At 45.2% G+C, this 13,012-nt stretch overlaps 1 long non-coding RNA gene across 1 annotated transcript; it reads left to right on the forward strand.

Moving 5' to 3' along the window:
* The first annotated feature begins 8,767 nt into the window (after positions 1 to 8,767).
* Positions 8,768 to 10,583, forward strand: LOC105735570 (uncharacterized). Its single transcript, XR_015292940.1, has 2 exons — positions 8,768 to 9,005; positions 9,349 to 10,583. It is a non-coding gene; the product is annotated as an uncharacterized LOC105735570 (long non-coding RNA).
* The last annotated feature ends 2,429 nt before the right edge of the window (positions 10,584 to 13,012 follow it).

Raw genomic sequence — 13,012 nt, forward strand, 5'->3', positions numbered from 1 at the left:
ACCGCGGGGAAAAATGCGGCCAACGAGTATTGTCGAACGAAAAACTCAGGTAAACAGTCGGGTACGGGTGTTCAAAGGCGAAAAGAAAAATCGCTTTTAGTGTACGCAATGGCGCGCCTCTTTTCCTTTCCCTTATTTTTAGATTAAAAGACGTTGGCCGTTTGAACGGGAGAAATACAGGGGCGACAACTCGCTAATTGAAATACCGACTGGGTAATCGGTGGATTCGTCGTTTATATTGGAAGGCGTTTCGACCGCTATCGAACGGTATCCATAAGCGTGGAATTACGGCGTTGTATTTCTCCGGAACTGGCTTTGCACACGTCCTTTCGCCAGATGCCGTCTTCCCGATATCGTCTTCCCTTTGACCGGAGTTATTACTTATACCACGAGGGTATCGGCGGTTTATTTTGTCGACGACGTAAGAGACGTCGGCGGCTGAGGTGAGCAAAAGGAACGACGAAAAGAGAGTAGTAGCGGTGAAAAGAGTGAAAGAGAGACAGGCGAAGCGAAAGAGTAAGAGGGTGAAAGAGGAACGGATGGAAGGGAGGGCGAAGGATCTCTCCGCAGATTAGAGCGCGAATCAATATTGGGCAGCGAGGCGAGGCTTTTATCGGCGCTGAAAGAAATCCCCTCGCTTCCTTCTTCGAGTGGGCACCGACTTGGAATGGAAACCAGTGGTAGAGAACCGGGCAAGGAAAAACGAAGGAGACGGAACGAGAGTATGGATAGAGAGATACGCGTATATAGGAGAGTAGTTCGGGGGACGGAGATGGAAAAAAAGAGACAGAATGGAGAGTGACGGAAAGAGACACGAAAGATGAAGAGGGGAGCGACGATGGAGACGAAGGATAAGCACGAAGGGTATGAGGAGAACTGAAGAGCCCATGGAAGGAGGAACTCAGCGGAGAAAGGGAGAAGTAAGAGGACGAGGATTCCGTTCGAGCAACTTACCGGACTTCTACGTTCTCTCCACGGTCGAGGATTTACAGATTACGCGCTGGTAGACCGAGCTCCTGAGTGCGACCGAGAGAGAAACCTATCGAGAGTGGCGACGCGCGAACGAGCAAGGGAGAGAACGCGAGAATCGGCACGAGCGAGAAGGATGGTATAAAGGAATGACACGGAGAGGGAGTCAAGGACCATTCGGCGCGATGAGTGCGACGAAAACGGAGCTATCGAGTCCGCGCGGACTCGAACGGGTGCCGGTGACTCGACCAATCAGAGACCAGCGTTCTGGCCAGCCGACCAATCCGTTGGCGCTGCGAGCATTACACGTTTATTATCACGCGGGAAAAAGAAATGACTGTTTATAAATAATTAGAGAGGTTTTAATTAACCCTCGGGACGCTCTCGGACCGCCGGTATCCATCGCTGTTTTAATCGCTCGGTCGGTTTTACCATGGACGACGACACTGCCTCCGCCACCGCCAGCACCACCACCGTCTGTTCAATCTATCCCTACTCATAACGAAACCGCGTTATATTTGTAAAACTAAACCATCGATCGGCATCGGTCATTAAAGGCAACCCTTGTTCTCGTTTTCTTCGCTGCCAGACATCTTGTGTCAAGGTGTCTCTGATGTATATGTATCCGTATATATGTGTATACTTACGTATAGAGTATATTTACCCACACGATTTTATCTTTTCCCACTTTCTTTTTTCTTTTCTCGATGACAAGAATATTTTGCTTTTTTCCTTTCTTTTCGGTATATGCGCGGCACACGTCGAAACGAGACATGGGAGCGCACGCTGTATTATTAGAAAATGTTGTGTTCCGACCTCCTCTGAGTGTATACGTCGACTCGTGAATTCGTATGCACTATTTTCCCGTCAAAAATTCATCTGACCGTTTTTTGACTGGATCGCGTTATCCAACAGGCAATCGCCTTCCGATGGATAGAATCGCGGCCTCTAAAACCTTTCCAAAAGGCCTCCAATGGCGCGGACACGACAAAAGGGAAATCAAAGCGTCGTCGAAGAGTTTTTACGATCGAACGCCCCGCTTTCGTGGCGAGGGGTTCTTCAGTTTAGCTTCCTCGCTACTTTTGGCTGCCACCGGCTTCGTCTCGAATATTTTATTCTCCTCTCTCGTTCACCGTATCTTTTCCACGCTGGATAAAAGATGCTCCGTAAGATCCTTCTTCGGTTGGTTGGCCACGTTCGTGCAAATTCACATATACGCATACACATAACGCTTACCACATACACACACACACATACACACAACGCGTGCACATACACAGAGAATAAACTTTCGCACCTTCTTCTCTGTGAGTAAGATTTATTGGGAAGAAAGTTGCCACGACAAAGGAGTAAATGACTTTCGAATATCTCAGCTTTTCGAACGCGTCAGCTGTGAGTCAGAATCTCGAGCGTGAGGGCGCTGCGAGCGACGCCGATAGTTCCAACGATGTTCATAGAGCTTGTCCTATTTCGAAACGAGTCTTCCTAATCTGAGAAGAGTGGTTTCAAAGAGAAGGAGAGGTCGAGATTTTCATTCGGAAAGCATCACGTAATCCACACACGGTCTCGTCGACTCCGTGAAATCGTCCAAGTTCACTCCCGGTATTTCCTAGACGAATTTAACGACGACGCATCAGAGAGTTCGTGTATGCGCTACCAACCGTTTGTACCACTAAAGAGGTCGCTGCGGAAACTCGATCTTTCCGGAAAGTTCTACGAGTCTACTCGAAAGAATCGCGAGGATTCTCAACTGTTGTGTTATCGAAAATAGAATTTCCGATTGCTTTGCGTTATTCAATACTTGTTAAATGGATACTAAATAATTTTGAAGAAAATTTGGTTGAAATTGCTTTTCCTTATGTACCAGGTATGTAATACGTATTTAGGTTATGTTGCAAATATATAGTATTCGATACAACAAACGGTATAATCTTTGAAGTGAAAGTTCATTAAAAATTAGAACTAATTTTTATTAAATATAAATATTTATATTAATATTTATATTTAAATATTTTTATTATAAAAAATTCAAGCGTTATTCTTGTTTATAAATTATGCTTTGTGAAATTTTATAAAATGTTTAAGAAGAAAATATTTAGAAAGAATTAGAAACATTATAGTATCCAAATATAAAAATATCGTTATGAAATATACCAACCTATCTTTTTAAACAAATAGTACAAAGTTTATATTACGATCGACGTAAACCAACATCAATAGCTCGTTATGTATTTCAAGAATAACTGTTTCGGTCACGTAACACGGTTGTTTTTCCTGTGCGAAGTAAACTCGCGAATTGCATAAACGTTTCTGTATACGGAATACTCGCATTTCGTGATTAGCATTGTATCGTGAGATACTTACATTTTAGACGTCATTTGACCAATGCTATTTATCTATCTTGGATAATACCATTTCTAATTCTTCAATATCAAAGTTGTAAAATGAAGCTCAATATCTAACCTCTTCTTAGTATTCCTATTTCGCTAATTAACTTAACAAACTATCGTTTATCGTTAATTAATTGATTAAATAATCCTAAATCAACAATTAGCACGAAACAATTTTAAAAGCTAAATTTAACTAAAATTTAATAAATTCTTTCAAAAAATGTCGATAAATACGTTACTTTTCCTTTTTTCAAAAATATACATCATATTTACACGCAGAAATATTTACGAAAAATTACAATTTCAAATCGATTTTCGGCGAACATTAAATCATCGTCGGGTTGTTTAAAAATTGTTTAAAATCATATCCTCTATAACCGTTTTTAAAGATCTCTGAAAACTCACGAGAACATCGTTAGATCAACATCGATTTTATTCCTTATTATTGCAATAATTACGAAGAATTATAAATTCTTGCGCAACACTCGTTTCTACGATACTTCTATAACATCGAAGTAAGTTTAAAAATTCGAACAAAATTTTCAAAGATGCGTATCATCAGATATCTTCTCTCTTAACGATTCCAATTATACACTCATTAGAGAGATTACACTTATACACCTTCGGAAAACTTATCCAGCACGCAACACACGTACAAACTTTATCGCTAATACGTTGGCGAACGCTCGAGCCGAAACTCGAGTTTAGAGCCACGCTATCCAGTCACGCAATCGAACCCGTTCATCGACGTCTCCCGCGATCGTTGCCGCCGATGACAGGGGACGAACGGAGCGTACAAAATCCGTTTCCGGTCGAGCGGTTCCGCGAAATGATTTATTATGCCGTCGAGCGTGCACCGAGAGAGAGGAACCGAGCGGAGCGTGACCTGCGGTGAGCGCATTGTAGACACGGTGAATCGGCACCGAGAGAGAAGAATATGAATCCCTCCTCCTCACCCTTCAAACCCTTCCTTCCCCAGGAAGGAGAGCCCTCATTGTTTATTTTATTGGAACACCCCGGGTGAATGGGGACGAGCATCAGAGGAGGGAGAAGGGAGGGGGACCAAGACCGATGGAGCATAGAAAAGGGGGTAATTATATGGGCGCCACTCGGCGCACCAGCAATCACGCGATCGTAATCCATCCTTTCAGATGGAGGCGAGGCCGACGTGTCGGTAAAGGGCCAGATGCGCATCGCTCGTGGTCCGCTTTTTATGCGGCCTCGTCCGGGATCGTATTTACACGGCCGATCCTCGAGAGATCGAGCCGATCCGCTCCGCTGCACGGATAATTGGCCACGATGTTAAATAGATCGCCCGACCAATTGCTTTTCCACCGTACTCCTGTCGCCGGCTCCTATCTCGCCAGAAAATTGGGTTATCCGCTATCTTTTTCTTCTCGATCATACGATTGTTTTATCTATAAGATAAATAGATGTCTCTATTCCATTGCTTTGGAGAAAACGCGTTCTTATCGATAATATAATTTTAACAGATTCGTAGAGTATATATATTATACGAAGCGTATATACAAACGAGAAGAAATCGGAACGACCGATCGAAATTAACTTGAAGATAACACGAATTCGATATATTCCGATATACGATTAATTTATACACGTTTTCCCACGACAAATCCTCTTTGCCAGCTTGGTACACACAACTTGGTTCGATTTCGATTCGAACGTGCAACAAGCGTCCGGTCGGGCGAGCACACGGGTTTTTGGTCACGCTGTCATCGATCCTCCCCTCCCCTTATTCCAACGTTTGTCCATCGTGACAAGGAGGGGAGGAGGGGGGGAGGGTCAACGAAGTCGTCATTGCCGCCGCGACCGAACGAGGTTGCTTCCGGTCGGTGCGCCTTTTCCCCCGACGGAATCGCGTTAACGAAGCGTCGAAAAACGGTTTATACCGATGATGCGTCAGCGCGAATGTCCGATGTCGCATCGTTATTAGCAGAGAACGAAAACGGTGTCGGTACGTGGGGATGCACAGGCGTGCCACAGCCCTATATAAAAGGAGACGGCGGAACAAGCCGGTTAAATGGGAGTAGCGTTAGGGAGGGAAGTTACGTTGACGTTTCGGGGTGGCAACAGCGGCAGACTTCTCAATGAGTTCCTAAATCGAAAGGGCTTTCGCCCCTCGTTCGTTCACCCCCTGCGGCTCGGGATGGCACCCTCGTATAGATGGTGGAGAGAATCGGCGTGTTTGGAGAGCGAGAGGGGCGGCGGTGGTAAAGAGGGAAGAAAATAACAGATTTCCCAGACGCGCCTCATTCGAACCCCCTTGCCACGTAGACTCTCTGCACCACCGATGAGAGGCCGTGAAAGAAGAGAGAGAGAGGAGAAGGAATTTTTTTTTCCATCCTCTTCCTCTATCTTTTCCACGCTCCTCTTTCTAGGCCTCTCTCTCTCTCTCTCCCTCTCCCTCAACTTACTGTGTAGAGTTGCTTCCTAACGAGAGGCAAGAAAGTTCTTACCCGACGATATCCTTCCCCCATCTTGGGCCGAGAAGAGCCCGTCCCTCCGCGCTTCTTCCTTCTTTCCTCTCTTTCTCTCTCCTCCCTCGTCTACTTTCCGCTCGCATCCTGCTCCTTTGTCGTATGTATATAAGGGAAGAGATGGAAGTTCCTCGTGGGCAGCCCATTCCGTCGGGGAGAGGACCCTTCAACCCCGGGCCTCCGCTGCTGATTAAGGCATAAAAGGTATAAAAGGCGGAGGGATATATATATGTATGAATATATATGTGTATATATATATATATACATACACATATACATGTATACAGTGCCGGTCGAGCCCCTGCTAAATGCGAGGGGAAAAGAAATTTGTTCGCCTGAGGGGGATGGGGCGATGAAGAGACCCGGGGCAAATACAACGGGACGGGATACCTAATTGTAAGTACATTATACCTTCGGTCCGCGCGGGATTATACAGCTGCTTCTTTATTGCTGACAGTGGCGTCTTTTATCCGGTAATCCCCGCTGCTTCGTTCCGATTATAGCTCCCGCGAATCCTCCTCCTCTCCCCTCGTTGTGTGGGGGACGAGCTCGCCCGTATCGCGAAAAAAAGTGGTCTCCTTTTGTTTTTCTCGCGAATCGCATAAATCGCCAATTCCACCAAGGTTTCCGTTTCAATGTACGCCCTTGTCAGGGACTTTTTATCCCCCTCCCCTCCCCGGCTGACTTGGTATTTTCGCGGAAAATCATGCAGCCTTTCTTCGATCAACCTCATTTCCCCCTCCTTCATTTTGTAAGCTCTCCCTTCCTCCGTTTCGAGAAGAAAGACATCGGTTTACCCGGCATTCGTTGAAATTGGACGAGCGAGAGTGATTAACGCGAGAAAGGGAAAAAAGATTGAAAATAATGTGTCCTCCTCCTCCTCCTCCTCCTCCTCGTGGAATGGCTGACTCGACTTGAAAACTACTCGAATCGATATTAATACATGGACGCGTCGGAGCGAATAAGAGGAAAATACCGGAGAAAGGGAGGGAGAGAGGTTACAGTGGATGAGGTTTTGCGGAGGAGGGAATCACGTAGGAACGATCCGCGCGACCCTTTTTATTTCACGATGGAATCCGACCGCAAGGCCAATCTGGCCGAAACCTCGTAATTTATCCGGGAAAAGTATAGGGCTCCGTGGGGGGGAGGAGGGGGAAATGGGGAAATGGGGAATAGCACGATATCGTGTTTCGTCCATTTTCAATTGGACGATAATTGACATTCCCCGCCCCCCCTCCCCCCGGTGGCGTAGCGCAATATCAGGGATCCGCCAATTTACTTAAAGCACCTAAATTAAGATCGCTGTTTCGGCCCCGACGCTTTTTTTCGCCCGATCAGCGAATAAAAAAGGCGATATCGCAAGATACACGAAGAGCGCGAAAAACAAAGTAAGAATAACTCGTTAACCCCGTTTCCAATTTCGAAGGGGAATAATGGTACTTTTGTATTATGCATTGGAAAATCGACACCCTGTATTTGAACGAGTTTTCAAAAATATCCGTGACCGGATGTAAAGGAAACTGGGATGCGGTGTAGGATTATATCTTTGATAATATGTCCCATATTTTTAAAATTGTGCAACTGCGAGTAATTTTAAATCGTATCTCGATCGATATTAAATTATGGTGGATCGATTTATACGATTTATTATGAGAATCAAACTGTTACAGATTTATAATCTTCACGCGTAATTATGACGAGAAAAAAGTTGGTTATTTTTGCCAACGTTATTATTATTATTCGTAAGTCACTACTCGTTTTACGTTTATTCAGAATATATATTGTCAGATATAGATTCGCAGATCCGATTAATATATCAATTTCTTACTTCTAAAAAGAATTTCTGGAAAGACGCGATTAACGAATTAAATTAACTCGTCGAACAGCGATTTAATCATCAACGTTTAATCTCTAACTGAATTTCAGAAAAGAGATTACACGCAGAGAGAGGCCGAGCCCGAGAAGAGAACGAAGCAAAATAAAGGGTACAATGAAAGAGGAGGAAAAAAGAGAAAGGCAAGAACCGGTGTCGCGAGAAGCAAGTCGTCGAGACGTCTTCATCGTTCCACGATTCGAAGCCGTTCGTCATTTCCGGTGGGCAAGACTCGCGGCTATCTCTCGCGAGTCGATCGTCGAATTTGTTTTGCAATCCCGGCGCCTCGTTTATCGTCGGTACACATCGTGTACCGTCCCAGAGATAGAAGACCTCGTTCCTCCGGGGTCCGTCCGGGGTTTCGTCCGGTCGGCGAAAGGGAATGCATCGAACGGCCGGTCCCTTTTTCGCGTTTCCTGACCGGTATCTGCACGTGTAAGGACAGGGCAAAGCAGATAGCGGCGTGGCGAGCGTGTCGATCCGTTTATCGAGCCGTGTATTTACGCGCGGCGTGACTCGTAGACGCGCGTTCGCCAGATAACCGCGATAATATAGAAACGCCAATAATGAAATACGATAAGCCGGGCGCGGAATTTGTATACGACGGCCCGTCGTGGATTAAAGAGCTGTTAGCATAATCTGAACGACTCTATACCCAACAAACAGGCGCACGGGGGCAATTAGAAACGCTTCTCGTTCGTTCGTCGCACACCGCTGCGTGTACATAATATCCACGTACGCGGGCCGTATACACATCGAGACGCGTACAACGGCGTACTCGAAGATCGAGATACGCAAGTATTATGCGCCATTTGCTCGATAAACCTTTCGCGCGGTTTCCTCTTCCCCGCGAATAAATTACGCGACGATCGGCTGCGACACGCGTCCCGCGTCCAATTCTTTTATTCCCTTTTCGAAATCGAAGATTCGACTCGGTTTCGTTGGACGTCCGCTAATCGTCTCGTTTTACGCTACATCGTGCTTGTCGCTCACTCGACGGGACCCTTCTTCCCTCACCCTCCTCCGTATCCCCTCCCTTTCCACCGTAGTTTTATCTCTGCCCGCCAGGGGGACGGGAACACGCGTCGTCGCAGGACTCGGGTAGGGAGCAAAGTCAATTTCGAGGCGAGATGCCACGGGGTTAATGGGCCTCCTTTGTCGTAAATTCGGGCTTTAGTGTGAAAGCTGCCTAAACCTACCTCCGTTGCTCCTTCCTCGCCGGAGGAGTCCCCTTCGCTTCGTGCCTCTGGGAGCCTTGTAACAAACAGGATACAGGTACTTGGGATTTTTTTTCTTTCTCTCTCTCTCTCTCTCTCCTCCATCCTTCTCTCGTGCACACGATTTTTCTTCCCTTTTCTTTCACTTCTTCTCCCCCTTTTTTTTTTTTGCCGTTCTGACTTTACTCCCGCGTCGCCGGTCTTTGTCGCTCCTCGACCCGGAGGAGCCTGTTCTCTTCCACCTTCCTCGAGCATCCTTTTTTCTCCACTCGTTACTTACTTGCGATCTCCCGTATACATCGCTCTTCTCCGTCCTATCGTTTTCCTCCTTCTTCCTTGCCCGGCCCAGCACCGTCCTTTCTCCTTGTCACGCTTTAACGTCCTTTTCTTCTGTTTTCCAGCTATCTCTCTTCCGCCCCCTCCATCTGTCGGCATCGCCTGCCGCCACATCGTCGAGCGATTTATTATCCGACCGTTCCACCTCGGGCACCGTTCTGCTTAGCCGCTGTTTTTTATTCCCGGTGAATAAGGGGAGTGAGGGAGCCGGGAAGAAGCCGGAGTGTGAGGGAAGGAACGGGAAACACGGCGGAAACTGGAGAACCGGAGGAGAGAGGAGCCGGTGGAAAAGAAGATAAATCGCGACAGTTGCCAACCTAAGAAGTTTGATTATGTTGGCTCAGCCGAGGCTACGCTCGGTTAGATTTGTATTAAACTCGCGCCCGCCCAGCGTCGACGGGAATATGCTTTATAAGCGTATCGTGGCGTGCTCGAGCGCTTGCGAAAATCTTAGATGGTCGAAAACAGGGGAGGGGAACGTGGTACGTACGTAAAGAAAAAGTATGAAATACACGTAACGTCCGTCTGCATTTTCTCGTCTCTGCGATGCTCTAAAGTTTCATTTGTACCGATCGTACGTTTGTATTTTCAATATTATCGTGGAATAAGATTTCAATTTATTTATAATGATATTTATAATAACAAAATATTGCGTCCTAAAAGGAAAAACTTTAAAGATAATTCTTTATTACGAATCAGTTTTTTTTTTTTCCTTTTTATTTTATTCTCGAAGGACATGTTAACAGGTTTTCATTTGTTTGATTTGCAGGTTATTAAAATGCAGAAAGAGATAGGAGAGAGATGTCGTGAGATCGTTCTTTTCGTCCTCGTCAAAAATCCTCGTGGAATATTGTTTTTGTTAGGGGAGATTACGTTACAAGATAATTCAAAACATTTGTTACTAGTTACACATGGTTGTCGCGTGGGTGGTGTAGGTGTTTAGTCTGGGGAATGTTTATAGATCCCTTCCATAGTTTCCACTCTGTGAAGTGGAGTTTATGCGTAAACGATAGGGTCTTGACAGATCGTCTATTCTTGGTATACGAAAGTGTGAACACTTGAAAGCACTTCCCGTTTCTAAGATACGCGTTCTTAAGATTATATAGAAACAAAAAAAAAAAAAAACATTCGTGCCTTCAGTTACATACGTTTGTATTCAAATATCCTTTAAAAAATTCTTTTCTCAATTTCCTGCATTGAAGCAATCACTCTCTTCATCTTGTTTATTATTTAATTGGCACAAATATCTACTTTGTGTTCGCGAAAATAATCCACAAAATAGATCCGAGATTCATCAAAACTTTTATTATTATTTCTTTCATTCTATTCACACTATCCAATTATTACTGTCCATTAAAATTTTATAATTTCTCGTTGATCTTAATCATTTGCTTATAATTATTACCACCACATGATATATCAATTTCTTTTATTTTTTTTCTCCCATTTCCTTCCACTTGACGGCAAAATTAAACCCAAGGAACATTCTCGTGCGCGTAATGAAAACGATCGAATCGATAAACATCTTTGGCCACCGACGACCCGAGCGAAGTTGAAACGCGTTAAACAAGGTTACGGTTCAATTCATGCTACATAAGCGTGCGGATACACGCTTTATACACGTATACGCACACACGTATGCAAATCGGTCCGCTTTCCAGTAAACTGGTGTATATCAGTTTCACAATTACGAAACAGCGAGGAATTGGTGGAAGATCAGTTTCCTAAATGAAACAAATTAGCGGCGTAATGGACGGCAAATGCGGCGGGACTACATTTTCACGGAGATCGTTTCACAGAAATACTGGTAGCTGTCGAGAACTTGGGAGATTAAGATAATTTTATTAACGCCGGCCTTTCGCTCTAGCTATGCTATTAGCGGGGAATGTTAATGGCCCGTTGTGTATCGATCGTGCGGAACGAACGATTTCACTCGAGCTAGGCGAGGTAAAAATGTTTAATAGACACGAGTTATGTGTGTTTCTCCCGTCTAATGTGCTTTAATCGCGCCGATTAACGGATCTCGCCGATCGTGTCGACCTGTTTTCCATCGCCAACTGGAACTCTCTCGCGGGGTTTAAAATTATCGTAATTTTGTTATATCTCGCGAAAGTATCTCCTCGCGGGGAAAAAAAAAAAAAAAAGAAAATAATTTTGTTCTCACATTGATTCGATCGAGTTTTACTAATTAAATCTGAAATTGTGCGAGCGAGTTCGATATTTCACTTGATCAATCTATTGATCTGTTTTATTTTCCAAGAGAAATTCTTAGACAATTGAATGTTTCGTATTATTTCGAGAAAAGATGGGTGTTTGAAGATAACCTAGATTTTAACCCGGGTTAAAATTGTTGGAATCGACTTTTGCCCGGTGCAAATACCGGTCCCCGAACAGCGGTACGCCGCGCAAAAACAAATGATCCGCCGCTTCCAGCCGCGATAAAAAAACCGGCGTCTGGATTAAACGCGCCTCTTGAATAGAGACGTTTTTCTGTAATGGAAGGTTGGTAGCCCGTAAAGAGAATTCATCCACGACCGATCGAGCACCTGCCCGCGCGCGCAAGGGGCCCACAAAGGGCTGGCCGGAACTTGTGAAAATAATTCCTGCCTCCTCGAGGCTTGTGCACGGCTACGCGCCCCATTACAATGACTACGTGCACGCTGTATACGCGTTCCCCAGCCGCTTTTATTTCCTCTCGTTTTAAACGGGATCGAGGGCAGGTGTCTTTATTCCGAACGATCCTGTATATGTCATCCTGGCCACGGTTAGTTGCCATTTAACGCTTGGACAAAGCGCGATCCGGGCAGACAGGCGCGAACGTAATTGCCCGGTAATTATTTTCAAGCGGCAAATTGAACGTGGAAAGTTTCGAGGAATTGGAGAAGTTGTTTGCCTAGCCGAGCGCACTTTTCGATCCGCTCGATCTCTCTCCTCGAGCTCTCGAGTAACGGATCGTTTTAATCGGTTGGCTTAGGTTCGTTAATGGTGCCTGATTGTTTGGTATGTTGATTGCATTTTACGGGCGGGGGATTTGTGGCCTGTCTGCCAAAGGAATTTAATCTCGTGGCTTAAAAGACACGGGTCATAACGTAACGAACTCGAATTATACGTTATGCATTGCGTGTCCAACAATGACATCCACAAGAATCGGGATAATTGTGTGTGTATGTATGTTTGACTTGTCTCCATGTTTACAAATTTTTTTACCACGAGTTTTAGATAGAGATTTTTTTTTTTTTTCACTCACGGAAAAAGAATTACGAGCGCTTTCGAAACGTGTATGCACTTGAGTATAATAAACGGTCGAAGGAAAAATGTGCACGATCGATGTGGTTCGGGTCACCGGTCGAAACGCTCGAGCTCGTCTTCGAATTGACCGCACTCGATTCTAGAGTGGCGTACGAGTGGTTTGGTTCATGGATGGACGAGCACGTTTCATTGTGACCGGGCTATTTGCGAATTATCGCCCCTCGGCCACCGAAACTGCTCTCTTGCACTCTTAACCGTAACGACGGACTCGCAATTCGTTCGTAATGGCGACTCTCTATTAGACGCAGTTTAAGTCTGTTTCGCCGGGACAATTTAGTCGTCGAATTACCAGCACGCCCGTAACGAGCCTGTAAAAAATACTTTAACCACGTACTCGAGATTGTAATCCTCGATCCGTTGAATCCGAAGGATCTTAATCTAATGCTCGCCGCTAGCCTCTTATTCGTCGTTCCAGTCTCT

This window comes from Apis florea, unplaced genomic scaffold (assembly GCF_048593485.1).
Source record: "Apis florea isolate Af1SG1 unplaced genomic scaffold, ASM4859348v1 contig_3203_pilon, whole genome shotgun sequence".
Lineage (NCBI taxonomy): Eukaryota > Metazoa > Arthropoda > Insecta > Hymenoptera > Apidae > Apis > Apis florea.